This window comes from Cydia strobilella, chromosome Z (genome assembly GCF_947568885.1).
Source record: "Cydia strobilella chromosome Z, ilCydStro3.1, whole genome shotgun sequence".
Lineage (NCBI taxonomy): Eukaryota > Metazoa > Arthropoda > Insecta > Lepidoptera > Tortricidae > Cydia > Cydia strobilella.
The window spans coordinates 11,039,595-11,066,489 of record NC_086068.1 but is presented as its reverse complement, the minus strand read 5'-3'; the positions used below and the strand labels follow the sequence as shown (position 1 = coordinate 11,066,489).

Genomic DNA, 26,895 nt, shown 5'->3' with positions numbered 1-26,895 from the left:
AAGTTACTGGATTTGCAAAATGGCTCCTTGTACTCATTTATTTTCAGATCAGTGTTGCCAGATCGTACCTTTCAGTACGATTAAAACGTACCCCGCCCAAAATCGTACTAAAATCGTACTTTTCGGCTAAACCGCACATTTTAGTACGATTTTACGTACTTTTCGTATGAGCGGTTCAAAAATATGCTATAATGGCGTAGAAATAATAGTGACAGACCAAAAAAGTAGGATTTATTTGCGTAAAAATTTGTGACTTTTTTGTTTTGGTATTTCTGTACCTTACTATTTTGCATATTAATATTGTTCCTTTTGCCCCGAGAAAAACAAACTAAACATAGTTTTTTGCCCAACGTGACCGCAAGTTATCTTTATTTTCAGATCTAACCAATTGCTACAGAATACAAATGACAAAGGTGAAGGTCGCGGGAATTCGGTGGTGCGAGCGGCACAGGATCGGTCGGAGTGGCGAGCCTTGGGGGAGGCCTATGTCCAGCAGTGGACGTCTATCGGCTGACATGATGATGATGATGATGACAAATGACAAAGAAAAGAAGCAAGAAGGAAATAAAACAAACAAAAATACAAATGATTCCTCGACGCAATCGGGTGATTCTTAAATTGTGTCCAGATTTTTTGTTTTTGTCATAAAAAAAATTATAAGAGTTTTGAATGATTCACGGCTAGTTTCACTACCTATATAGACCGTTATTACCTTTTGTATTGTTTTTGAGCTCCCGATATTTCGACGCAGTTATATGCATCTTATTCACGGGTGACTGAAGATAGCGAGTGGGTGTCAAAGTTGTGTAGACTGCGCTCTGTATACACAACTCCGCTCTCAACTCTGTATGTCTGTGTCTGCCTCATTATATCATATCGGGGATATAGGGAGCTCAAAAACAATACAAAAGGTAATCACGGTCTATATCCCGGTCAATATAAGTCTAGTAAAAGTCATTTTAGATCATTTAAAGCTTTTTTATTTTTATTTTTCCATACAAAACATGGTGATTCTTGAATTGGAAGTTTTTTTGGCATAAAAGTTTATTTTTCACATATTGTTACATACAAAGTAAGTACATACAAAAAGTGAGCGTTCCGTGACATTTCTTGCATTTTTTAAATATGTATTCTTTATCTATGAGGATCTCACTAGAATACCTAATATAATTAAGTCGTTCATTTTTAATTATCCTGTATAACGATCTCAGCAAGTCGTTTTAGTAGTTTAAGTTTTAAATAAGTACAAACGGATGGTTGTGATATAATATATATAGACTGCGAGCCACGAACCGATTTTAATGACCAATAGCCTCCCGGGCGAAAACTCGTAAAGTGGAATACCTAATATAATTAAGTCGTCAATTTTTAATTATTATTTATAATGATCTCAGCAAGTCGTTTTAGTTTAGTAAGAGCCTGTTATCGATTTTAGTCGCAAAAATGTAAAATTGTTAGATTAAGTCGCAGAAATTGTACACCTTTTGATACGTACGTCTTCTCATCTTGCAGTTTTACAGATCAATTTTTTGAAAACAGACTAAATTAGTAATGTTTTTTTTTTCTGATGGACGTTTAGCGCGCGTAAAGCACTGATTTTGTCGCTCATATTTATTTGTAAACTTCGTAAAGTTTGAACTGCTAAAAATAGTAATTTTGTATTACACATATCCTGTACTCTACCTTTTACAGACAAAATTTTTATTATTATGACTTTAAAGTAGTGTAAGTTAGACGAAATAAATTTCTAGTATATTGTTCTTGAAATCATTTTAGATCATTTAAAGCTTTTTTTTCATACAAAACATGGTACTATATTGGTGATTATTAAATTGTGTCCGGAAGTTTTTTTTTTTCATAAAAGTTTTTATTTTTCACACATTGTTACATATAAAGTACATACAAAAAGTGAGCGTTCCGTGACATTTCTTGCATTTTTTTAAATATGTTTTCTTTATCTATGAGGATCTCACTAGAATACCTAATATAATTAAGTCGTTAATTTTTAATTATCCTGTATAATGATCTCAGCAATTCGTTTTAGTAGTTTAAGTATTAAATAAGTATTAAATAAGTACAAACGGTTGGTTGTGATATAATATATAGACTGCGAGCCACGAACCGATTTTAATGACCAATAGCCTCCCGGGCGAAAACTCGTAAAGTGGAAAACCCTGGTTTTTTCTTGTTATTTTTTAATAGTTTAGTATGGTCAACCACTAAACAAATATTAAAATTTAAAATATTTTGAGCCTTGCCAAGATAAGGGTTAAAAAAAGTATGCTTAGAGAATGTTAATAATTAATGTTAATTTATCGAAGCGTTGATAACAATGGAAAGAATACCATTTTGGTATTGCAATCCATAGCAAAAACTTTGCATTTAATGTCGTCTAAATTATATTCTCTCAATTCTACAGTTTCATAAATGAGCGCTGTGGCATATATGTTTATGTTTGATGATTTAAATGGCAACTCAAAAAAATTATATTTGTTTTTTATATTCCCGCCGAAGACTTTTATTTTTCCTTCTACACAAGTAGCGTATTGCATTTCTGTTATTTTTTTGTCAGTAGTTAGAAACCACTTGTCCTTATTGTTTTTAGATATCGAGTATTTTTTTACTAATTCTGACTGTCTTAAAAACTTTCACCAGTTTCCAGTAAAATTTAGTTTTTGAGGGCGGGATCTGATTTTTTGCAAGTAGTCTCTATATTCAATTTCGACAGTTCTTGTATGCGATTCGCTACTTGCGCCAATGGTTGGTCCCCTTTTCGTAACAGGTTTTTAATACTGTAAAGCATACCTTCAAAGGGATAGGCGCTAAGAGACGGTAGAAACCCGAACTTCATAACGTCAATCATTGACAACATGGCATAAAATCTTTTATACTGGACGCTCGATGCCCAAAAGGGACGGTAGTTCGGAAGGGACGACAAAAGGACGGTGTGGCATTAAAAATGACGAAAAATCGTCCTATTTGGGACGATCTGGCAACACTGCTATTAATGGACAGTTTGACAAACCTTAGTTTTTAAGAGGTATTTTATATTGTCATTTGCGGTCACAATGTTTCGAAACATTTCAGTAACCGTTACGACACATTGTGTAGAGATTTGGTCGCAAACTGAACGCAAAGTGTACACAATGTGTCGACACCTTGTTACCGAAAAGTGTACACACGGCGACGACACTTAGTTACTGAAACAATTCTGGTCACATTGTGTGCACACGGCGACCACACTAAGTTACCAAAACTGAACACAGTCGCAAAGTGTAGTAACGGTTACGACACCGTTTCGACACATCTGACATTTAGTTACTACTTTGATGATTCTGCGACCGGAATGGTTATATGGGTTTACCTGCCATCGATTTGACCAAAGAGCATATAATCACTACGTTCTGGATTTGGCAGCACATCGGCCAAAATGTCACCGGTAGAGAAATCTAGAGATTTGAAGCGACGTATGCGTAGACACCTCTAGTTATCCGTGACATGGAACACCTTAGGGGATATTACTGCAATGTTCTGCCATCAGAGTGCAGCACTAGCCCTTTAAGTAAACTATAGAGTAACTTATACATACTGTACCTTTAACAGGTTTTTGACAAGTTTTCAGAGATAATAAATATGACATTGATGCATCAAGGCGGTTTGTTTACCTCAGAGGATCTACCGATATACTACCGATAAACGCGAATCCGAAATTTCGCTATCTGCCTCTAAATTGCTCGAATATGCAAGTGACATAGATTATTATTCACAACGACGCGACGGTACTTAATCGCGTAAACTAAGTTTTTAATTTACCTCCGACGTTTCGAGGACGGCGTTGTCCCCGTGGTCTCGGGAAGTCCCGTCGTTGTGAATAATAATGAGTAAAAATCGTAAAAGTTTAAATCAGCGTCGAGTGACAGAGATGTTAGATAACGAAATTTCGATTTTCTTGTTTCACGGTAGAGCCTCGGATTGCGATAGTGCACCCCGCGCCCCCTACGCAGAGTTTCGAGTAATATTCCCTATTAAAAGTTGCAAAGACTTGAATCTCCTATAGGGGCCGTGCGCGTTGGAGGGTCTGCCATCTTGTAGCCTGAATCGGAACCATAAACTATACATTGACTGTGACATTGATACTTCACGCCAAAGAAAGTGAAGCCCTCGATAGTTCACGTACGTTTTATTATGCATTGTAGGTTCTGCCATCTATATTGGAAGCATAAACTTGACATTTACACTTCGCGCCAATAAATAGGCTGCCTATAGGTTGCTATAGGTATCTATGGCGAAGACAGTTGCAATTTTGATTTGTCTCCCCCTTCGGCCCTGTTTGTTGCGGCCCTTTCGGCCATCTCATAAAAAAAAGCAGTCGCTGGTCACTATGTCGACCAAATTGTGTAGTCAATAAAAAAAAGTGTTAAGGGGCCCACTGACTAACAGTCCGCCGGACGATATGGGCCTATCAGTTAGAACAAAAATTTGACAGTTCCGAACAACTGACAGGCCGATATCGTCCGGCGGACTGATAGTCAGTGGGCCCCTTTATATACTGGTTGGCAAGAATTTAAAATATAAAATGTTGTATTCTGCATAGAGTAACTTATATATAACGTATTCTGTGTCAAATATGTAAGACTATTATGTTTACTTTGATCTTGAAATTAAATATAATATAATTATTACGGTTATGATTGTGTTTATATTTCAATAATCTGTTATCTCGTCGAGATTAAATAAGTTTCAAGTTCAACCAATAATATAATTTTTACAAACAATACAAACACACTTGTTCATTCCTGCTCTGTACTTAATGCCCTTAAGAACAGAGAATAGGACTCGTCAGAACGATTCATAAGCCCTAACTATCTTCTGGCTCCATCATCAGATCAGCTTGATTGTACCACATTATCGTATAAGTATATACTTGCAAAGTTTCAAATCGATTACAAGTAAAGTTATTACATTCTGTTAAAACAGAATATATAGTTTAGTAGGTAAAATAATCGCTATGATTCTGATTTTATTCCAATCATTTTATATTTACGTGAGACTTTATTGCAGGTCAAACTTAATGACTCCTGTGCACATCGTTAGTTCCTGAAATAACCGTTTCATTGAAAGGCACAACGAAGTAAGTAGACTAGAGTCTAGATAATCAGTTGTTGTTATTAATGGAGTTTGACTTTTATATCAATATAATACAAGTAACTTAACTACGCAGTTAGATATTGCACAATCAGTAGAAGGTGTTTGGAAACAGTGGAAACTTTCTTGGAAACAGTTCTACGAATAAATAATGTAATTTAGAATAGTTATGTATTTCACACACCACAACACAAGCCTTTATGAGCTTACCGTGGGACTTGAGTTAAACCAAAAGAAGTCTGCAACGATTTTGATAGCACACGCAGTGCAAGTGTTATTTATACGTCATAATTTAAGTAATAGAAGTTTGACGTTTAAAATAACGCACTGTGTGTACTATCAAAATCGTTGTCGCACTTTTCTTGGTCTAACTCTAGTAAATTTGTGTAAAAATGTCCTATTAATATTTATTTATATATATTTATGACGTGTAAAATAGTAATTTTATTCATAAATGATTGTATTGTATTGTAATAAAATAAGTTAAAGTGCAATTTAGTTTCACAAAAATAGTTCGTATTCTTGGAACGACAGCTCGATTATGCTTACCTCATACAAAATAGTCGTCACAAGCGTGGGGTCGCCAGCGGGTCAGGCAGCGGCGATAAACAAATTGTGGCAAGGTCATGATCAAACATGAAAATAATTGAGACGCACTGTCGTAACACACATAAGTTGAATTGATTGCGTCAATCTAATTTCTAAGATGACGATAGGCCTAGGAACTTCATGCGTGTCTAACCTGTTACACCAAGTTACACCTAAATGACAGACATTCCACGACTCTTCTCTTTTCGAACAGACTACCTATATTTTAGTGAAATAAACTACCCTCGACCATGACTTCGTGCGTGTAGAACTCGTTAAATGTGAAACAATATATACGAAAAGGTTCTTTCGCAGTTTGATCTTTCTCTACAACATTTGAAGAATGTATGTTTAACATTTCAGGGTCCTATCTTCAAGGGTTAATAATATTGTGCATTGTCTGTGAAACTCCAAGTAACGGATGTATATCAGTTCCTAAATTTTGTCACTCAATTACTCATCAATATTCTAAAGTACAGCAAGAAGACATACGAGCTTGAACCAAATTAGTATTAAGATTATGTATAAAGCAAGAGAAAACCACTGGCACAAATCGAAGTAACTTTATAGTCTTAAACTAAACATGATTTCGTCAATTGAACAAGTTGATATATAACTTTTTGGGCCGCTTATAGGTGACAATGATTTTTTTACGTGTTACGTTGTTGATGAGATGAGATATAATCAATATCGCTGAAAGGCAGGATTGGTCTTGTTATGCCCTTTAATAGTACATTATGATACAAGTGTGCTAGGTTGGTGATTACACACGAGGCGATATTGTGCACGCGAGCTGTAAGCGAGCGCGCAATAAGAAAGCCGATGTGTGTAATGACCAATGCACACGCGTTTCATACGACGTTTCTCAACACACTTGCGAGGAAAAAACAAAACTCATAAATTAGATTTTTTTGTCAAAACAGTAAAAGTACAATTTTCAAAATGGTGGCTTACAGTTTTAACATCGAATAATTTCACAAAACTGTGCTGGGTTGTAGGCACTTATTCTATTAGTATTACTGGCAGCGTCAATTTTATGTGTTCTTCACTTTTATCGCTTGAAAATGATATTTTCGTCAATATATAAACTAAAAACACGCAAAACTATTCAAATTTTATGACTAATACGGAAAATGGCTGGCGCGTTATTTTTTTACGCACGATTCCTATGCGCGCGCAAAGCAAAGGGGTGGATGAAATCGACAAACAGCCAATTAAAAAAATCTAATAAAGCTAATATTTTCGTATTTCTAGCCGCAGGATGGAGATCAAATCGATAAAATGTTATGTTTGTTTGTTAATGTAATTTACGAGATAATTTAATCTATAAATTATGCTTGGTGAGATAAAACCTCTTTGAACTAACATTTAAAACCTAATATAGTTGGTTAAAATAATGTATTACTCGACCAAATTAAGAAGGCTCCGTTTCCATGCATATTATTAGCAATCTGTTACCTTCTTAATTCAGTCGGATAATATAATGAAAAAGCACGAGTATTATAATATACTAAAAAGCACGCGTGTTTAATATCTAGGATTATAAGCCAAAAATCGGTGGAATAAAAACGTCGTTTTGAGCAAGTGTGTTGAAAATATATAAATTTTAACACACATACCCTTTGCTCGTCAATCAAAATTAGATTCCTAAAAGGTGGCCTATTCGATACCTATCCATTTTAAAAAACCGTTTGGAGAAATCGGTATTAGTATATTTGTAGTAGAATAAATCTCTGAAAGTGTACGTACTTGTCGAAAAAGTTTCGGTGTCCGATCTTTTCCCAACATACCTTATTAATGACCTTCATAAAACACTGCATCGCAGCAACAGTCTTAATTAACCAACCATGGGTGGACCTTATATCGTTGCAGTATGGTTTACAAATCGTCAGTTAATAGTGTCACCGATAATAGGTATCACGAGCATAATATGTATTTGTTTACACGCTTTAGCGATTGTTTTATCGCGTAGGTATATTTTAAATTTTGCCAGCGGTACGTGTAATGTCCTTCGGAGATCAGTAGGGCAAGGGTATTTAGATTCATGTGTTTTGTTACGTACGATTTCCTGTGAAATATAGTTAATGAGATAAATAGAGCCAACTATTTTGCGTTAAATGACGCGTATCAGTAACGAAAAGATTTTAAACACATTTATAAAAACCGGCCAAGTGCGAGTCGGACTCGCGCACCGAGGGTTCCGTACATTACACAATTTAAGCAATGTATTTTTTATGTGAAACGTGAGTGAAAGGTAAATTGCGGTTTACGATTTATGACGTATTAAAAAAAACTACTTACTAGATCTCGTTCAAACCAATTTTCGGTGGAAGTTTGCATGGTGGTGGTACATCATATATTTTTTTTAGTTTTATCATTCTCTTATTGCAGAAGTTACGGGGGGGGGGGGGGGAGAGGGGGGACACACATTTTTCCACTTTGGAAGTGTCTCTCGCGCAAACTATTCAGTTTAGAAAAAAATCATATTAGAAACCTCAATAACATTTTTGTAGACGTATTTTTTTGAGTTTCAGTTCTATGTATAGGGAACCCGAAAAATTATTGTTTTTTTTTTTTCATTTCTGTGTGAAAATCTTAACGCGGTTCACAGAATGCATCTACTTACCAAGTTTCAACAATATAGTTCTTATAGTTTCGGAAAAAAGTGGCTGTGACATACGGACGGACAGACAGACAGACAGACAGACATGACGAATCTATAAGGGTTCCGTTTTTTGCCATTTGGCTACGGAACCCTAAAAAACAAGACATAACCTATCATATTCTGGAATAAATAAAATAAATAATTAATTAATTAATCAGCGTTATCTATTAGAGAAAAACTTGAATATGGATCGAGTGAATTTGATGTACTTAATTTAATACTATGTTTGGAAGTTTAATGGTTGGTATGTTTGGAGTTTTAATTAATTTTATGGAAAACTCTCATAATATAGAGCTGACCTGGTTCTATTCTGTTCGAGTTTAGCATTAATAGGCCTATCTGTGATTATGTTCCTAACTGCAGTGCTGAAGTCAAGTCGAGACGGACGTCGACGGCAATGTTTAGTTACCCAAGGGCTACGGATACTCTTCCCAAAAAAATTTACCTATTTAATTCGTCCCTTTACTTACTCTTTTTACATTTATATAATATGATAGTAATTGAGCGCATCAATATTTGATAATTATGTATAGAAATGGCTTTAAGAAGTAGAAAAGTGTATTCAACATCTTGTCATCTCATCTAAGTACGTGTATTGGTACGGAGGGTGTACCACGAGTACGAGGTGGGTGCGTAAAGATATATTAAATCCCTAGGGCTGAAATTCCCCTAAATTGATGCGTGCAGGATTCCCCACATTATGTAATCATGTTTTTGTTTTATACTTGGTACGTGTACTCGTGACCGGCGCGTACATTTATCAATAATCACGCACTGGTATTTAAGCGTCGATCCCCGCCGCTCCGGTCGAATCTTGAGAGAACCCGCGTACTGTCACATCGCACCCGGACTTACTTCTATAAAATTGTAAACATTAAGCAAACATGTACCTGAAAGCTCTAGTGCTCTGTGTTCTCCTTTTGGTTACTGTGACGCCAACACCTGTGGCGAGACCAGCGAATATAGTAATTTTTGGTAAGTAATTTACCTGTTTCCACTTTGAGAATAATTCATTCATTTATTGCATCCACATATTCATACATACCACCACACACCTCCTATGTGTACTTCATACTTGGCCATGTTTTGTACCTGCACTGAGGGTGGACCGACTTCATTAGACGCAAAGTTTCTTAAATATCTCCTGCTCTGCATTATCACAGTCTATAAAACCTAGTATATCAATATTGGTATATTACGCGTCAGTAATTCTAATAATTTATATAAATTACTAGCTTCTGCTCGCGACTTCGTCTGCGTAGAATTAGTATATCCATATACCACTTTCATAATTATTTCCATCCCTGTTTTCACCCCTTAAAGGGATGGTTTCCGGGATGAAAACTATCTCCATACGAAAATTTCATCTAAATCGTTTTAGCGGATCAAGCGTAAATAGGTAACGGACGGGGAAAGTTACTACTTTCGTATTCATAATAATTATAGTATGGATAAAACGTATAGCATAGCGTAAGCATAGTAATAATTAATAATTTGTCTCTGTACTAAAACTTATTGGGATTATAAGTTGTTCATAAAACGTGTCCAATATTAGTACGTTTACTTAGGTATGTGAGTGAATGCGCAAAAGAGCCTACCAAAAAGAATGGAGAATACAAGAAAAATAATTAAAAAGTAATATCAGTGGTTAATTTTATAGCTCTACATAATACTGAAGGTTAAGCAAAGCGCCAATGAATATACTTGTAATGCATATCAAATTAGATACATTAAATACAGGTCTTTAACTTGATAATTCCAACTACGAAGGTAAATGATAACCACTTAGCAGATTTTTGCACTAACAGAAAAAAATTAATATTAATAAAATAATTATATTAATAAAAATTTATATTAATAAATTAATTAATAAACAAAATTCGCCAAATAATGTAATTAAAATTTATTCGTAACAGACAATATGATTACTGTATTTACTGACTAACTAAACTTAACATATTTGTTTATTAAATTCATTTCATATTAATTTTTAGGTAGGTATATAGGTATGACTCATTTGATATGAATAAAATTTCCTTTTAAATATTTTTCTAGTAATTTAAGAACCAAATATTTAAACTAACTTCTACACATTGGTTGTATTAAATTGAATAGATGTTGCCAACTGAACGTGAATTACGTAAATCTGCGGTACGCATAGTACTATTTAAATTAATTTCACCCAAATAAGATTGCATCATAATTCCTATTACTTACCATATTACGTGTTTCACTGCTGGGTACTGGCCTTATTTTTTTGCTCTTATCCCCACGCTAGTCCAGTGCACACTGGGCCAAATGTGACATATTTAATTTAACCAACGACAAATATTAAAACAGAGACTGGTAGAAATATTCAGGACTGACAACGTCCATACTACCCGTTCACCGGCATCGCGTTCCTTGCGTGGCTTTTTACTATTTTTCCATTTTACCTTTATACGTATAAAATCGATCAGCTATTGCTACTCGTATTTATGATCCTCGTATTTAAGGCGATTGTTCAGGTCGGTAGAGCAGAAGGAGCGAACCTCTTCTTACTGACTGTGTCTGTGCTCTGAACGTAAACAAATACGAGAATTCTTCAAGAAGATCTTCCCAACAAAAAAGCTGATAGCCGTCTCCTCCCCCCCCCATTGACCTTACGTCTATTTGTTCGATCGAGCATCCACTATTAGATGAGTTATTTAGCACAGTGGTCGCGGAGCGCTCATCTCTAGTCGATGCTCACACTAAATATTTAGTATGAAGGATTTTATGGGGTATTTGTAAGTTCATCTTCATCATCATCAGTAAACACTATTAAAACTTTCCCTACTAATATTATTTAATGCGAATGTAACTCTGTCTGTTACCTCTTCACCCTTAAACCGCTGAACTGATTAAGATAACATTTGTTATGGAAATAGTTTGAGGCCATCAATCATCATCACAATTCCACACAGACGAAGCTATGTATAATATTAAATAACTGTTTATCGACAGAATCTCTGGAAGAACCGTGCGCCCGGCAAGGGGGTCTGTGTCGCCCGACCAACGAATGCGACCCTGAAAACTTGTCACAGCTGCCGAACCTGTGTCCAAATCGACAACACCTGGGCTATAAATGCTGTTACTTCATATGGTAAGATTGGCTGAAATTACTAAGTTTGGGCATTAAAACATAAATAATGGTAAAATTCGAAACAGTACTTACAAAGGTTGAAATGGTACGTATAGAACCTTTATATTTTCGGATTTTGGTAAAATAAAAATATAATCAATGTTACCCATGGTGTTGTTGATTAAAATTGACTTAGAGCCAACGAGTATATATGACGCTACAGTGAAATATGTAGGTAATCTACACCGATATACCTAAATTTTGGAGATCGAGTAGGTAATTAGAGAAAAGTTTACTTATAGACTTACTCACAATGCATTTCTATGTATACATTTTCAGTATGTTAGTAAAAATTCCTATATTCAAAGTATTTTTATAAAATGTTCCGTTAACAGTTTTCTCATACTTGCTATCATTGCTAATTCATGACTTTTTTTATCTGTTTCAGATTCTACAGCGGCGGAGAGTAAATTAAGTTTATTATATAATTTATATATAATATTAGGATAATTAGCATGTATATAACTCCATTGGTTACAAACCATAGATTGCTTGGGACACATAATAAGTAATGAATGAGCCATTCCAGGAACGCCCCGTTTGCTAGCTAGCCGTTTGCAAGACAGTTTCTCTAAGTGGATATAGGTCACGGTCATGAAAACTAAAAACTTAAATAGAGTTCTCAGCTATATATATACTGTACACAATCGATTTGATTATATATTTTTTTCAACAAAATTAAAACGGAATTAACATTTTGGTAAAATGACATATTGCAAATCAGACCACATTTTTAAACGGGAGGTTAATGTAATGTTAAAACTACTGTCCCGATTTTGATAAATAAAGTGTCATATTCACATGCTCCATTGTCATTAATCCGGTGTCAGGTTAGGTAAAAAAAGAGCATTTGTTTAAATAACTGAATCTGTTATTAAATATACACATATATATATATTTAAATAAAACCAGAAGTGATTTACCGGCCGCCTACTGTTGCTGTTATTGTTATTAGAAAGGCATTCTGTACTATGAGTGTACTGTAAATAAAGTAATTATTATTATAATGTATTGTTAATATAGTAAAACCAATTTAGAAATACGTATTTGAATTTATTTTTGTTCGTATTCCTAACCACTACGAATACTGCTCTACCTAGACTAACAAAGCACAAAACTGATAGGTATGTATGTATAGGGCGATATAAAAAAGCACGATGTGACTTCATTGGCGGTTTATTCACAACTGACACCATAGTCAAGCGCAAGCGGCATGCTCTCATATTAATATCTATAACTTATCACTCAGAATAGCTGTGGCTATATACATGTAGACCATGTAGTATTGTGATATACCACACTACTTCCCCCCTTGCTGGTAAGTTCGATCTTGTATGTACTTACCTGTTTGCCTATTTTATGTATGTGGATTTAATGTGGATATACTTGAATACCTATATGTGTAACTAGGTTAGGCGAGTAACAGCTGTTTGATGAGTCATGTCGGACACTATAAGTAAGAAGGGATGTGGTGTTTACGTGATTAGGTGATAATGCTTATTGACTAAATTTACAACAAACAAAAAATAGTTTAATGGTTAAACCTTAAAATTGCTACTATAAGGCCCACTAACCCGGCGTTTAGCGGTTAAACCGTTAACCCAGTGTCAAATTGTACTGGTAACCATGGTAACTCCAGGTTTAACCGATTAACCCCGGGTTAGTGGCATGGTGCAAGTGGCGCTAAGTAACTGAAGTACCTAAGTGCTTGTACCTATTTATTCTCCTCTTAATCTAAGTGCCATTGCAAGTGGTTGCGGTTTCCCTTAACCTTACCTTTCATAAGGCAGACCGTAGCGAGGGGTGTTAGGAAAGTTTGTATGGGATTAGACCAAGGCAGGGACAATCTGTAGTTAGGATAGAGTAGGTCAGGGCGTAGTTAACGTAGTTTTGTGAAAGATGATTGGCTCTTTCACCCGAGGAGGCGAGATATGTAAAGGTTTTTAACCTTTACAGCCTCTTTATCAGTAACTGGCAACAGCCACGTTTTGAATTTAGAATCGTATCGCCCTGTCAAATGGAACGGGGGTGCGTGTTCGCCATTCGTAAAGAAGCAGTCCTCTAGGATAGTAATATATATTTGTGACTAGCTAACTTGAATGAAAAAATAAGAAGATATTATCCATAACAGCAGTGCTGAAATACCGTCTTTCCATTCCACATCCTCCCACTAGGCGTAACCCCCTTTACAGTATTCTACCGACTGCGCCAAATGGTATGTATGTACAGGGCGATATAAAGAAACACGATGTGACTTCATTGGCGGTTTATTCACAACTGACACCATGGTCAAGCGCAAGCGGCATGCCTGCCTCTGCTCGTGACTGACACAAGCCTACGTCATCATGCTGTTAACAGGTTCACGATGACGTAGGCTTGTGTCAGTCACGTGGTTCGCGAGTCTCGGAAGAGAGTACCAGGCGATTATTATACCATGCTCTCATATTATTTTATTTTTATTTATTGGAGAAACAACAGAGGTATGCATATATGATTGAGATGACACTTACTTCCTTAAACGCTCTCACTAAAACATACTTAAAATAAACGGACTTAACTAAAAGGTATGTTTACATACAAGTTTACCAAGTGTTCCAGACCATGCGTATGTGTACTGTAATTAGGTACTACAATTAAAATGAATGAGAAAAGAAAAGAAAACTACCAAAAACTTGGATATAACTTATTAACTTATTAGAATAGCTATGGTTATATACATCACATGTGATATACTACAAAAACAAGGCTACAACTTTTGAACGTCACCCTTAAAGGGGTCCACTGATTAACAGTCCGTCAGATGATAACGGCCTGTCAGTTGTTCGGCACTGTCAAATTTTTGTTCTAATATCGTCCGGCGGACTGACACAAGTAGTCAGTGGGCCCCTTTAACTCTATACACGAAACTTCGACCAAGATGAAGAAGAAGAAGAGAAAAAGTCAGTAACCTAAGTGTGCCAAACGCACAGAACTAGGATGACAAAGAACAACTGTCAGGCTTTAAAAGTGCGACCAAAAATGAAATGCAAGTGTGCGCGTAAATTGTCTATGTGAGATCAAAACTCGTGATGTCAAGTTACAACATATTAATAATCTATCGGTGTTTGACTGCTTTATCGACTACTCTTTCAATGTTTCTTTTTTATTAAAATAAAATGAATGAATTGAATCCTAAACGAAGCGAAGAATTCTATAATAGAATCCCAAGAGTAACGAGGGATTCTAAAGTAGAATCCTGAGCGTAGTGAGGGATTTAAGTGTGTTACGCCCAAGATGGAAATAATTTTGCTGCCATGTGACACATACTGCTTTTCACATCACCTATGAGGTAATTATGATGTTTAAAAATATTATTTAAGCTAAAATAATAATGTGCAATTTTTTTTTAATAGTGTCCTAGAACAGAAAAGTGTTACTTTGATGAAAACCCTTTTTTTACATCACCAATTCGAAAAAGGGGGTTTTCTTCCCTGCTAGGAGGGATCAAAGTGGCACTTTTCTTCCCTGCTTCCTAGCAGGGATCAAAGTAACACTTTTCTGTTCTAGGACACTATTTTTACATTTATTGTACATAATTTTTTTAGCTTAAATAATATTTTTAAAAATCATAATTACCTCATAGGTGATGTGAAAAGCAGTATGTGTCACATGGTAACAAAATTATTCTACTTTAGAATCCCTCGTTACTCTTAAGATTCTATTATAGAATCCTTCGCTTCGTTCAGGATTCAATTTACGCCCTCGCCTTAAATATGTCATTTTGCTCCCTTGTGACTCAATCTACTATTTCGAATTGGTGATGTGAAAAGATATATATTATGTAACTCCGTATAAGATAAGTAAAGTCTAATGAAAAAAAACAGGCAAGCGTTGATAATAGCCGTAACATACTACCGCACCGCACCTTTACAGCTTAAAAGCAGGTTTCTCGTCGTATGCGTGTGTGTGGTGCAACGTCGTTAACACAAACACATGAGTTGACTTACCACAGAAAATATTAATTTCGCCACAGAATAAATAATAGTGCTACCGTACAGAAAGGAAACCTCCTACAAAACCGAAGTTTGACAGCGGTTCAGGGTCGAATCACGATGTCCCTTTCTAATATATGGCACTATCCCTTTTGGCTATTTAGGGTTGTCAAAATTCAGATCATTATCTTATCTGTGACCACTGTGTGCACGACCGTGCACGCAAAGGGACGTCAAGTTGTGCCAATCCTAATAATTGCTCGGAGCAATGCTGAGCCGAACAGAGCCGAGTTTTCCCGAAGCTAGGAGTTTCGCACCCCTGATTTCGCGCCTTTTTCTACTGACAAGTTGGATTGGGTGTGTATACGCTGTGTGCAAGTATACGCTGTTTTGTGTTTCCTTGTGTTGGCGGCAAAGTCGTGGAAAAGTGGCTAAAATGTAAGTAAGTACCTACTGTGTTGGAAAGTGAAGTTTAAATTTACCGCTAAACATGTGCACCTTCACAAAGGTATTATAACAATCGTTATTATTTTAACTCGGTTATAAAGGCTAATATCTTAATGATGTGAAAAAATAGTTAAATATATATTGTACCTATTATACCGACAAGTTATCGATACAGTCATATAAACATTTTGTCAAGCCCTAGCGTATAGTAACAGTTTAAGTTTTTACACAAAATATTCCAAATTATTGACTAATATGATAAAATATTAGCACAGAACTGAAGAAAAACTTATAATTAATTGTATAAACCGGCTTTTTACACTTTTTATGCTGTTAATTTGACAAAATATCGTTAAGAAAACTTCGCTCGGAATATCATAATTACCTGTGAAATGAATGATTGCCTGGGTTATTTCGCCCTGTGATACTACAATCCGGCACAATACACGACACCATCTTCACTACATTACTTTATTGTACGTTTTCTTCTTGATTTCTTTTTATTTTTAAGATTAAAAAATCGGCAATGCGCTCCGGCTCGAGTTGGGCCGCCTGTCACTCAAAAATGGTTACGGTTTCTCATTTGTAGTCTGACTCTTTCGCACTCATGGGATGTTCATATACGTGATGACTTCCCTTTCCCACACTTCAGCTGTCTTTATGCGTAAGCATAAATTTTAGGTCTGTGGCCAAACGGAACTGTTACTTATAAAATCTATAAATAATACATTGTGCAACGAGGTAGGTAAGTAAAATTTTGCAAACGAGAACTATAGATTTACGACAGCCGCAGGTTAAAGTGCATTAAAGACTCGAGTTTGCAATATTTTTACCCCCGGTGTTATACTTTTCACTTTTTCACTATAAAATGACGGGCATGCGAGGGCGGGCGTAAATTCTATTAACAATCTTTCTGAAGGGTCACATGTTCCTAGAGGTCTTTCACTTCGGCCTCTGTTCAAGAGACAACGTACTAAATTAGTTAATTATTATAAAATGCACGAAATTTCAAGGTAATTTTAAGTGCAATTTTAAACAGGAATGGAGGATGTTGAAAATTTTCATGCCATTTGGAAAAGACCAATTTTCAGTGATCTCTTCTATTCACCGGTGTAACGTCATATAGCGTAAATGGGTCAATCACAAAACTGTGTTCGCGTCTTTCCTGTACACATACCCAAAAGTTATGGGCTATAAAGGCAAATTTTCATATTTAATCCTTATCCACATGAAAAGGTACTCCTTTTATTTGGATAAAATCATTACCTACATGCCCACAAGCTGTTAACTATTGCCCAGAGTAGAGAAAACAGTACATTTTTTTCTTATTTTCTCATATTGGAATATATAATATAATAATAAGACTTCTTACCGCGCTAAGAAAACTAGTCATCCCACCAAATACATTTCATGTAAAGTGTTGCCAAGACGACGCATAAAGCTTTTACACTAAAAAGCTATCAGATCCCGTAGTAGGTACCAAGACTTTTACTCTGTAAGTCCTAACTTTATAAGCTCTAACTGCATAAAGCCAACATCTTGGACAAACAGTACGGCTTGGCCGTTTCGGTACTTAAAAGGGTATTTCATTAAAAGAGAAGAAAGCTAATTTCAGCGTTTTTGAAAATTCATCCCTTAAGGTGGTGAAAAAGGGGTAGAAAGTTTGTATGGAGGTCAAACATTTGTTTAGGTGCGCGACTTGAATCTTTGCATAAAGGCATGTTATTAGAATACAAGAAAAGTTATTTCAGCGTTTTTAAAAATTCATCCCCTAAAGTGATTAAAAAGGGGTTGAAAGTTTGTCGTGGCCCAAATTTTATTTTAAGCTAGGATTTAATTTAGGATTTTTAAAAAGAAAATTTGTACCACATATAAACTTACATCCCCTTTTTAACCCCTTTAGAGGTTGAATTTTTAAGAACGTTGAAATAACTTTTTTGGAATCTTATACAATGCCTTTCTAAGAAGTTTAAAGCATTCGTAATAGATTTACTTTCAACCCCTTTTTAACCCTTTTAGAGGATAAATATTTAAAAACGCTTAACTTACTTTTCTTGTATTCTAATAATATGCCTTTATACAAAGATTCAAGTCCCGCACTCAAAAAATATTTGATCTCCATACAAACATTCAACCCCATTTTTACCACCTTGGGGAATGAATTTTCAATAATGCTGTAATAAGTTTTTTTCTCTTTTAATTATATATATTTCTATGAAGTTTCAAGTACCTATACTGGAAAGTAAATCTATTACAAATGCTTTAAACTTCTTAGAAAGGCATTGTATAAGATTCCAAAAAAGTTATTTCAACGTTCTTAAAAATTCAACCTCTAAAGGGGTTAAAAAGGGGATGTAAGTTTATATGTGGTACAAATTTTCTTTTAAGCTAGGAACTTGAAACTTGGTAAAAAGGGCATTATAATATTTTTGTCCCCAAGTAGGTAACCTAAACATTACTGTATCGTGTAGGTACAGTTAGCATCAGAAGTTGCTAAGCGGGCGAGGTGTTCAAAATTACCTTGACACACTCTTATTCTCTTAACAATAAAGTCGCGTCAAGATCATTTTGAACACTTGGCCCGCTTAGCAACTTTTGCTGCTAACTGTAGGTAGGTTACATTACTGTTCTAAAAAGAGGATAATTTTAATGTGAGTAATTTTTACTACCAACAACATTTTTTTTTAAATTACCTACTACTAGCCAAGTACGCCACACAAAAAAAAAATTCATTCAGGAAACTATGGCGTTCGCGTTGGCAACACCATACAAAAGCTCAGAAGGGGTTGGCGCGAACGCGAAGTCGTGAAGGTCCCGAGTTAGTAGTTAGTACATTCGCCAGCCCCGTGCCGTGTGGTCGCGCGATTGCCCTGCCGATTGTACTGCCGTCGTGCGTTTTACCAGACTTGAAACAAGCGCCACAAACAAGGTAACCGGCTAACTATACTATTATTTGCATTGCACTTGTTTTAACCTTAAGTAGCTTATTTTTAAAATAAGTAATTAATTGAGGCAGCTTGTTCTCGAGATAAAATTTTATTATATACCTCAAAGATTATCCAAAAGTACAAATATCGTATTGCGAAAATCTTAAGGCGTTTTGTATTTATTATAGGGATCCAATTATTTTTACGTCTTTGTTAAACATGCTTTTTTGGCTACGTTTGTAATTTTAAATTCAAATTAAGCTCTTGACAGCCACCGACCGTAATATTTAGGTACAACATTAATTATATAAAATTAAATAGTTGTAGCGGGGACAATTGTACATTTGTATCTCGTAATTTTAACAATTTGTTATTGCATATTTCTGTGCGCCTGTATTTATTTGTCATTAAATTTAATTATACCCCAATAATGCAGGGTGTCGTGTTCTAATGTTTGAATAACGTTTTCGCTCAAACATTGATATTTGATATTAATATTAATTCAACAGCAGTACAGCTAGGGGCGCAAATGCGCTGTAAAATTAAATATGTAATAGTAAAGCTAAAGTAATGAAATTATATGATGAATATGACAATAAATTATTAAGCTATGTTGATTCACAAAAACGTAAAAAACAATGTAGGTAGCAGGACTAGCAGGTCAATTGAATGTACTTTTGATGTTATTAGGTAGGGTGGTACAGTCAGAAACAAAAGTAACGGATCACACTACGCGTCAAAAGTATCTAACATTCTATTACAGTTTAACAAAAAGAATAGAATAGAATAGAAATAATTTATTCGTTAGCACACACAAATAGAAAGTCTCTATACTTATTTAGGATAATTAGGATTAATTTTGACCCAGGTAGCAAAATGACGTAAAATGACGTCAGCGACGTCATAATGACGGCATTATTACGTCATTACGACGTCGCTGACGTCATTTGACGTCATTTTGCTACCTGGGGATCGCTATCTGCGGTGTTACTGTTACTGTAGGATTAAATTTACCACTTTGTAACATGTACAAAAAACTTAAATTAGGTACGTCTGCCTCTCCTTATTCCGAAAAGGTATTATAAGATATGGAGCACGGTAGTGCCCCCGCCAAGACGAGCCAAGCGAAGCGTAAGGCAACTACCTACCTTTTCTCGAAGCGCTTCGTCGTTTTTTTTAACCCTCTTAAGTCTTAACTCTGGTTTGGATTATACCAGATAAACAAAATTCTCGGGATAAGATGTCAATAGTGGACTTATTAAACATAAAAAGTTTCATGATGATGAGAGATGCAAAAGATCGAGAATGGGATATGAAAAAAGGCATCTCTGATGTCCAAGAAATCCACCCAAAAAGAAATTAACAAAAAAAAATGTTTTAAGCAACTTACAAAAACAAGTGAAATCCCACCAAAAATAATTTCATGTAAAATGTTCCCAAGACGAGACCATATACTCATACTCATACTCAATTATTCATAATATTCTTAAAATATTACATGTCAAAAACATCGGAAAATAAATTATTATCATCACATAATTGAGAATGAAAACAAATTATGTCTAGAATTAAAGTTACAATAAATCATTATGTTCATTAAATTAAAAATACATTGTACATAATTATGTCAATATTAAAATGTCATGTCATGTTATTAGTTAGTACATAGGTCGGGTATGTCGAATAATTGCATTACAGTATAAAAAGTTCTATCAATTAGCTATTTTTTAAGTTTGTTAATAAACAGTTCAGTTCAAATATATTTATTTCTCTAAGATTATAAATCACTTAAAGCGAGAAACAAACAGTTTTAGTAAATAATTAATAAAAACTAAATTAAAACATATTCGTACTGTCTAATATTGAGATGTCATTAGGCAGCGCATTATAAATCTTAGGACCTAAGACATGCATGGTCTTTGAAGACTTGCTTAGTCTGTGGGGTGCTGATAGTAGTCGTTCCTTGCTTCCTAAACGAGTGCGTGTGGGGAGCTATATGGCTCGCACTGTCAAAAAGTTATCAGATCTTATATCTGTTAAGATATAAGATCTATGGTTATCAGATCATATTTATATCTGTCAAATATATGGCTCGCACTGTCAAAAAGATATCAGATCTCATGTAGAGCCAAATTCTAACTCCTCTACATGCCCTAACTCTACAAGCCCTAACTTCACAAGCTACACCTTAGTCCAAATATGTTGCTTTGCCGTTTCGCTACCGTCACCTGTGAGGTTTGTTCATTACTTAGCTGTTAGGTATACAATAGTTCTTGTAGTACCTAACGAAATAATTATAATTATGGCGGCCAAATCAATAAGTTCGTGACCATTAGACCACTATGTGCGGTACCGAGCTGTCAAAATACTACCCTTTTTACACGACTGCCCAAAAAAAGGAGTGTAATGTTTTCAGCGTTTATGTTTGTATGTATGTATGTGAGTTTCTTTTTAATCGACTTCTTAAGAAAATCAGTCAGAAGCAGAAGTTGCTAACCAGACGCTGTTTTTGGGTTCCGTACCCAAAGGGTAAAAACAGGACCCTATTACTAAGACTCCTCTGTCCGTCTGTCTGTCACCAGGCTGTATCTCATCAACCGTGATAGCTAGACAGTTGAAATTTTCACAGATTATGTATTTCTGTTGCCGCTATAACAACAAATACTGAAAAGTACGGTACCCTCGGTGGGCGAGTCCGACACGCACTTGTCCAGTTTTTTTTACAATGATATGATCACCACTGTCTTGTTAAAAATTTGAGCGTGTGTTTATCTGTATTTATGGACACGGCACGTACGAGTATAGTCACTTTTGTTGCTAGTAGATTATTGTCTATTGGGCACGCCCCTTAAACTTCGTGACAAAATCATATCAGATGTCCTAATAAAATAAAATTATTTATTATAATCTCATAATTTACTTGCGTAAGGAAGCAAGCGTGAGAAGATCGAATGCTTTCTCGGATTTCTCCAATAAACACCATCGTAATATCGTGGCAACGGAATAATGATAAGCAGCGGCGTAAAGTTTTAGGTGAAGCTACCTGCCTAAGGGGATAACAAATATTTTTCGAAATGATTGTTCTGTAGATGAGAGTATGAGAGCCCGTTGGGGTAGCCCGAGGTAGCGAGCGTTAGGTGTGCCATAATATCTTTGGTGCGCGCCCGCGGCGGCGCCGCCACGCTGCGGGCTACGCCGCCCGCGCCCACTTGCGTACCTACCTGCCTAGCGAAACTCCCTAACTCTTGGCGAAGCCGAGCCGCCTACATTTAACTACGACAGAAACCCTTATTTTAAGACGTTAACAGGAGGAAACATTTACCTAAAAAAACATTTTCGCCCTTACACTGTTAAATCATTAAAAAAAAACCGGCCAAGTGCGAGTCGGAGTCGCGTTCCAAGGGTTCCGTACATTACACAATTTAAACAATGTATATTTTATGTGAAACATGAGTGAAATGTCTTTAAAAAACCCGTAGGGGTCGCATCAAAAACTAAGTAATTAAGTCCAACTCACGCTTGACTACACATTTCTAATAGGTTTTCCTGTGATCTATAGGTAAAGATCTATTTTGTGTATTTTTTTCAAAATTTTAGACCCAGTAGTTTCGGAGATAAAGGGGGGAATGGTCATTTTTTGCCTATTTTCTTGAATAACTCCTAAACTGTTTATCTAATATTATAAAAAAAAAATTGAGATTCTCATAATGAGCTCTTTCATTTGATATGTAACACGATATAGTTTGAAAAACTTTATTTTTTAATTTTCTCATTTACCCCCAAAAGTTTTCTCGTGTTCAAAATTCATTTGTTTACGTTACATGTTCGTCTTTGGGTCATAAACTTACACATGTATACCAAATTTTAACTTAATTGGTCCAGTAGTTTCGGAGAAAATAGGCTGTGACAGACGGACAGACAGACAAACAGACAGACAAACAGACGCACGAGTGATCTTATAAGGGTTCCGTTTTTTCCTTTTGAGGTACGGAATCCTAAAAACTATAAATATATATATATGCTAAAAATCAGTTGGTGTTCATATCAATGCATTAATATGATAAAAGTAGTGTTATTAAGTATGATAGGTACGGCAATAAATGCCGGTAGCACTTCGAAATAATGTTATCATTTTAATATTTAATTTGAAAATAAAGCATAATCTCCATTAAGTATCTACTTAATCGTATTTACATAGATGTAGTGTATATGAAACCTTATGCTCATGTGTGCCTCATTCTGTGTGGTGAAACATCTGATTTTAGTCGCCATTCGTTATACCACCATGTTCAGATCCTGTTACGTCGAACCGAATTAGATTTAAACTAAGGGTAATATCGATATTGAATCGAGACTTGTAATAATTATAGCTAAATAATAATTTATGACCTCCCAACGTTCGGATGATTTACATAAGGTACTGTTGACATCATAGATTCTGTTGAGGCGTTTGCGCCTACTACCCTTTCGTATGCGCATGTCAAAAAATTGACATGTAAATAGCAATCGTGACAACTTCATGTTTAAGTTGAATTTAGTTAAAAATATAGGTATATGGAGCAGAACTGCTCCTAAGCATACGAAAGGCTACATTGTTATAAGAATGAAGGATGTATACATATGTTTGACTTGGGTTGTACATCCGTGCAGTATCCGTAGAGGCCCACGGCGATGGTAAGATCGTGATGTAGCACATGGCCCATGGTCTTCGCTTCATTTACTGCATGCGCGGCGCGGGAAATTTTTCGTAATTTTATAACGGAATGCACGTAAAAAAGTGTAGGTAGGTATAATGACTTAAACTCAAGTTTAGTGATTAGTGATAGTTTAAATTCAAACCACCAGTATCCTTACCACGAGCTTGCCGCTTGAGACATATTCGCTAGCGTGCGTGTCTATGCATCTCGTTCGTACTGGCATATTAGTGCGAGCGAGATATATAGAAAGTACATACTTATAAGTTACGCAGAGGTTAGCGAATATTTTTTTGTCAGTGTCAGGTCAGTGACAAGCTCGTGGTAGCCGTACGTATCGATTTGCTTATGGAAACTGTCTATATTATTTTAGAAACCATAAGAAATATTAGGTACAGTTGACTTGAAAGATATGTTTATACTTTTACACCTTACTCCTTTGTAATAAGGCGAAAAATGTAAACATATTATCTTTGACGTCGACTATTTACCAAATTAGTACTCGTAATTAGGTACCTACTTATATGTGCCTGTTCCACCAAAGTTACCGACACCACTTCCCTAACGCTACTCTTGCAAAAAATGGACTAAAATGTAAGGTTGTCAGATCAGATCAAGTATTGGCTGCAGTTTCAGAGGGCGTAGCCAAGATGCCAATCGTTTAGTAACCTCTCTCTATCACTCTTGCATATTAGTGCGACAGAGAGACATTAGCGCGGCGCAAACGATTGGCATCAGCTAGGCACTCAGAAGTAGAGTAGCTGTGTTTGCGTTAACCTCTCGCTTGCTTAATTTTTTTGTTGAAGTATTGCCTAGGTAATAAGGATCTCGTAATTAAAACTGCCAAAAGCACGTAAGTGGTTAACCGGACTCGCTACTCGGCCCTGATTCTGCCATAGATTACAAAAGAAGCTGTAGTTTGAAGTCGTTAAGAAACCAAGAGAAAAGACGGGTTTGTCGAGAGAGGACGTTTACCTATTTGACTCGAAACAGTGGTAGCAGGTGACGCGGCTGGCAAGGATTCTGTATAGACTTCGCCATTAATAATTTCTTCAACTATAAAACGGACATTCTATAAGTTTTGGTTTGAACATAGGACGTACGGAACTCACGGAACCCAACCAAGATATTCGCATCCAAACATACGAATACCGACGCTGTTATTCTGTTAGTATGTACTACTATGTACCCACTTCCTCGTTTCGAATGTTCAATTCTAACCATTTCTGTGAATGACATAAATCAAACCGAAAATTGGCTACGTGTAGCATTGTGAAATTTTTAATACCAGCTCGGTTTGGTGCAATTGTACAGTTGCCATAAATATATCTGTAGGTATGACACAGGTTGGTTTAAAATATCTGAATATTCACCTTGACGCCCCGACAATAGAGTCCTTATTTTGTGTACACCTTCTTAGTGACGGTTTATCTCAATGCTACTGTACCTTGTTTTCGATAAGTAGATACGGTTACTAAGGACCAAATAAATTATTGGCTCTTTTGTTCATTGACACTGTATAGGTATACACCTCCTAGGATTGCGCTAACTCGGCTTATACGCATTTAGGAACAAAAGTATCTAAGTCTAGTCAAAGGTTCCACTTTGTCGCTTACCAAAATGACGAGATTTGCTTGAATCTTTATACGAATAACCTGTCAAAGAGTCTTTATGGCAAGCGACAAAGTGGGAAGCTTAAAACGATTTCCAGCTTGCTGGGAAGTAATACCTCAAAACGCTTTTATTATAATTTTATAAGCAAACGTGCCGGGGGTTCCTGAGCCTACCCTTGCTTGATAGACGGTACTATATAGCAACAGCTAGTTTCCGAGAAATCGCAAAGTTTTATTGTGTACCATTGTTTCAACCTAGGACAATTGACCCTACATAATTTGATTGGCCTACTAGCTGAGAAGGAAATTAATTTCAAAGCCCTTACAGCGCTAATACACTACTAAATCAAATTGAGAATACATTTATCAGCAGCGTTATGTTATTTATAACGTATAGCGTTTCTATAGGTACGAGTATATATATACATATACACGATCGCTAGAGGAGATACGTTAGTACATGGAACAAAAACTAAAGTCGGGTGAGCCGGCTCCAACAGCCGCGCTTGAGGCGCCGCCGCGGGCGCGAACCTTCCAGGCATCCATTCAAATTTAGTAATTACTGGCTCCGGGCGCCAAGCGCACCCAGATACACTCCACTCTATAAATATATACACGATTTTGAATTTTATTCCACAACTACAAGTTCCAAAACAATGTTACCTACTTACTTATATTTATAACATATATAAGTAAGTAGGTACTAGGTAGGCGACAGACACATATTACTCGTACGTATCTGTCGCCTATTGAGCCACATAAAAAAGTGTACCATTTACTTTTTTCGAAATACTAACAACTCTGGGTTATTTCGACTCAGAATCACGAGAACTGTTGATTAAAAGAAAGAAAAAAGTGTCCCCAGTTTTTCATATGAATTTTGGGTGTCAGTTTTGTGACGGTCCGTCCGTACAAAAAGTATGTGAAAATGCTTTACAACATTGACATTTGTTTTTGGACACTTTTTTTGCTTTGCTTTAGTTCTAGCGATTCTGAGTAGAAATACCCAAAAGTTGATGGTTTAAAAAAAGTAAATGGTACACTACCACTTACATTAGGTAGTTAAATACGTACGATACGGATACGACACATCCACAGAAAAAAAACAATTATAGAGTAGACCCGGCTTAATACGATCACATTTAATACGACTTCACAATATGCCGTTTTATTATTGTTTTCATAAATACAGTTTTTTACGGTTAAACGCTTTTCCTCTTTAGGGTGGTATTCCATCTGTCCATCAATCCATCGGTTTCAATGTGTATTTGCGTCTCAAATTTTACTTAATGAAAGCAAGAAGCAATGCACATTGGACAAATATATTGGACAGGTGAAATAGCACCCTTAGACGCGTTTTTGGCGTTGTCCGTTTAGAATCTTTTTAAGCGGGTTTATGTATAAGAAATTATATAGAATGATACTTCTAAAAATTGTAGTGTCTTCAGTATTGATTACTTAATAGGTAGGTACAGCAAACTACATTTCTGCGGCGAAGTACTCAAACATTATTTTTTCTTATTATCGATCTCGTGATAACATTTTTCACTAAGATAACTTATTTACTTGTGTAACTAATACTAACCTGTAACTTGGTTATAAATAGTGTGTATACAATGGAAATTTTACCAAAAGCTTGTAAAAACCTGCAACTGAAAGCCCATTGAATTCGTTAAAAGTCA

General features: G+C 35.7%; 1 protein-coding gene across 1 annotated transcript in view; it reads left to right on the top strand.

Annotated features, from left to right (window-relative positions):
- Positions 1 to 18,820: 18,820 nt before the first annotated feature.
- LOC134754125 (BTB/POZ domain-containing protein Tiwaz) overlaps positions 18,821 to 26,895 on the top strand; it is a 29,155-nt gene continuing 21,080 nt past the window's right edge. The window contains exon 1 of the mRNA XM_063690204.1: positions 18,821 to 18,908. The gene's annotated coding sequence lies outside the window, so the exon portion shown is untranslated. The remainder of the gene's footprint in view (positions 18,909 to 26,895) is intronic.